The following is a 4282-nucleotide window of genomic DNA, read 5'->3' on the forward strand; positions in this document are numbered from 1 at the left end:
CCCAGTTTTCGGCCCGGAACAGCAGACTAGAGCCAGAGAGTATGCAAAAACAAAAGACAACATTCATTCTAGACAGTTTTCAGTTTTTAGATCTAGTTTTACTTCTTTAGGTTTTCTTTCTCTAGGTTTAAGAATTTTAATTTTCAATTGGTCTTAGCATTGGAACATTGAGAAGAGTTATTTCCTCATCAAGACTTCGTCATTCTAGTTCGTTCTCTTAACTCGGTTTTATTCTTCCATGTTCTTTGCTTTGTTCAATTTTGTCATTTGAATACTTTCATGATTTTAACTTATTTCTTCCAATTTAATTTATTTTCCATTTTAATAATCATGTCTTCTTTTAATTCCCTTTCATGTGTTATGGATTTATTATTTACAATGAGTGAGTAGTTCCCTCACTTGATGGGGAGTTGATTGAAAGAAACTCTTGAGTTGGAAGGATTGAAAGAAAAATTGTAATTGGGTTAACCGTTGGATTGTTATCTAATCACTAACACCAATCCCTTTGAACTAAGTGGGTTGCAACACGTGAATAGATCTAGCATTCCAACTTGTTTGACTTTCCTTTACCTAGTAAAGGATAATTAAACAGAACAACCATTAATTATAAATTAATCTTGAAATCATCCCATCAATAATAGAGATTCCAACTAATCAACTCCCAGTCAAGGCTTTTATTCATATTATTTGAATTTTCTCAATTTAATTTTCCACCTACTTAACTCAACTTATTGGAACATCTGATTAATAAAATAGCACACTTTTCTGCAACTCGTTGGGAGATGACCTGGGACTTAAACTCCCAGTAATTTTTAATTTAACTCTCTGTGACATATTTCTAAATTGATAGGCAGATTTTCGGTGAGTTAAGAACTATACTTGCAACGTAACTATTTTAATAATTTTTAATTCACCAACTTCTGTGCTTCATCAATTTTTGGCGCCGTTGCCGGGGAGTTGCAATAGAGTGCTAAAGTTATTAATTAGAATTTATTTATTTGCATTTTATTTTATTTTGCTACTATGAGCTGCATGTTTCTTTCGTCAAATGACGCGTTCACTTCCTGATCCGCGCTTGCTAATATTCGATCCTGAAATTGAAAGGACTATTTCACGAATAAGGCGAGAACAGCGTCGGTTAGTCCGATCTGAAGGCGGATCTGAAAGTGAACTTGAGGAAGAAACCAGCCCCTGTTCTACTGATTCGGTTGTTTTACGTGCAGAAGACATGGCAGCTAGGAGAGTTACCATCCAGGAGGAAGGAGCCCCTGATTTTACAATGCAACCGTTTCAAGCGCATCATCCAACGGTAGCCACAGATTTTGAAATAAAGACCGCACTGCTAAATTTGATACCCAAGTTTCATGGCCTACCTACTCAAGAGCCTATCAAGCACTTGAGAGATTTCCAAGCAGCCTGTTCTACTGTCAGGCGTGATGGTACTGATGAAACTTCAATTTTGCTGAAAGCTTTCCCGTTTTCTCTTGAGGGAAAAGCAAGAGAGTGGTACTACACTCAACCTCTAGCAAATGTATCCAACTGGGATACACTCAGAAAGGAGTTTTTGGAGAAATTCTTTCCATCTGAAGTTACTGATAAACTGAGGAAGGATATCTCCACAATTGTTCAGGATGACAATGAGACTCTCTTTGAATACTGGGAGCGCTTCAATAATCTTCTGGAAGCATGCCCCCACCACATGATTGACAAGATAGTGTTACTTAGCTATATCACACAGGGCATGAGGCCCCAAGATAAGACCACATTGGAAAGTGCTAGCAATGGGTCTATGAAGAAGTACAAGACCACTGATGAGGCTTGGCAATTGATCAGTGATTTAGCTGAATCTACTAGTTATCACAGACAAAAGCAAGGCCGTTCAAAAGCCGTTGCAGAAGTATCCTCTAGCAGAGAGACGGCGGCCCTAACTCAGAGTATATGTGAGATGACCAACTTGCTGAAGCAAATGCAATTGAATCAACAACAAGCTCAACAAGCTCAACCTCCTCCACCACAGCAAAACTAACAACTGGTCCCGCAAAGAATTTGCGGAATCTGTGCTGATTATAGCCATTACACTGATGAATGCCCGCAGCTCCAACAAGAAGACAACATGGTGGCATCCACTCATAACTTCTATGACTGCCCCAACCAAGGGTACAATCAAAGTGGAAATAATAACCATGGATGGCAGGACAATTCCAACCAGAATTGGAGGGACAACAATAACAGAGGAGGCAGAGATAATCAGGGAAATCAGAGATGGAATAATAACAACAACAGGCAGCAGAATCAACCTTACAGAGCACCTCACCTGAGGAAAAACCAAGGACCACAGAACAATCAACAGCAGACCTCTCAATTTACTCATTCTTCTTTATCTCCTAATGAAGAGCTACTACAATCTTTTGAGCGAAGACAACATACCATGGAAAGTAACATCATGAATAGTATTAATGCCAGTATGAATGGTCTCACCTCTACTTTGCAAGCTCTTATGTCACAGATTGGATCAACGCAGAATTCCAGTAACCAACCTTTAAGCTCCACTGAAATCCCCTCTCAACCATTACCCAATCCAAAGGGAGGCATTAATGCCATCACCCTAAGGTCTGGAACCACACTGCAGGAGAGGAATCAGGAGGAACCAAGTCCACCAGAACACACCTCAGCTGAAGAGGTAGTAGAAATAGAAGATGTTGAAGAGGAAGAGGATATACAGGACATAGCTGAAGAAGAAGTAGATCAACCACAGGAGGAAGCACCAAAAGGCGCAGACACCACAGAAAACACTACTCCTATTCCATTTCCACAACTTTCAAGAAAGCCCAGGAAGCAGCTGGAACCCGACCCCAAAATGGTAGAAATATTCAAAAAGGTTGAGGTAATTGTTCCTCTTTTTGATGTTATTCAGCAGGTACCTAAATATGCAAAATTTTTAAAAGACTTATGTATCCATAAATACAAAATTAATGAATTAGAAACTATTCCTTTAGGTAGCTCTATATCTGCTTTAATGGGAGGATTACCTGAAAAATGTAGTGATCCAGGTCCTTGTATAGTTAGCTATACTATTGGTGGTGTAGTAATTTATGATTGCATGTATGATTTAGGAGCATGTGTCAGTATAATACCTTTGTCTATATATGATATTTTGAGGCTCCCTCCCTTAAAAAGGTCGGCAGCTCGTTTTGTGTTAGCAGATAAAAGCATTATTACAGTGGCTGGAGTTGCTGAAGATGTTTTGGTGAACATTAAAGGGCTTACATTTCCCACTGATTTTTATATCTTGGAGATGCCCCATAATAATTCAGATAAGCCATCATCAATCCTACTTGGAAGACCATTCCTGAAGACATCAAAATTCAAATTGGATGCTTTTTTAGGAACATACTCCTTTGAAATAGATGGCCGCATAGTAATTTTCAATCTGAATGGAATCATTGACAACCCCCCAGAAGATCATTCTATCTTCCAGTGTGATGTCATAGATGAAAGTGTAGCTGAAGTTCACAAGGAAGAGTTTGAAGAGAGGCACACTGGACAAGGTCCAAGTGTGGGGACCCTTTTAACTGACAATGAGGGCACTTTGCCATTTTCACAAGCCCCAGATAATCCAGAGCCTGCTCATGATCAGAAGTTAGAATTGAAACCCCTTCCTCCGCATCTCAAATATGCTTATCTTGAAGATGAGCAGAGGGTTCCAGTTATCATTGCAAGGGAACTTACTTCTCAACAAGAAGAGCAGTTAATTGATGTGCTGAGGAAGCATAAGAAGGCAATTGGGTGGAGCTTGGTAGACATAGTAGGCATCAACCCTCAAGTATGTGAGCACAGAATATTTTTAGAAGAGGGAGCAAGACCTGTCCGTCAACCCCAAAGAAGATTGAATCCCACCATCTTGGAAGTTGTCAAAAAGGAAGTGACCAGACTATTGGGAGCCGGAATCATATATCCCATTTCAGACAGTGAATGGGTAAGCCCAGTACAAGTGGTGCCCAAGAAGTCTGGAGTCACTACAGTGAAGAATGAGCATGGAGAGCTCATAGCAACTAGAGTTCAGAATGCTTGGAGAGTCTGCATTGATTACAGGCGTCTCATCCAAGCTACCCGTAAGGATCACTACCCACTTCCATTCATTGATCAAATGTTGGATCGCCTGTCAGGTAAATCACATTATTACTTTTTAGATGGTTACACAGGTTATTTCTAGTTCATATAGCTCATGAGGATCAGGAAAAGACCACTTTTACATGTCCTTTTGGGACTTATGCTTACAAGA

The sequence above is a fragment of the Arachis ipaensis genome, chromosome B07, assembly GCF_000816755.2.
Source record: "Arachis ipaensis cultivar K30076 chromosome B07, Araip1.1, whole genome shotgun sequence".
In the NCBI taxonomy this organism is placed as follows: Eukaryota; Viridiplantae; Streptophyta; class Magnoliopsida; order Fabales; family Fabaceae; genus Arachis; species Arachis ipaensis.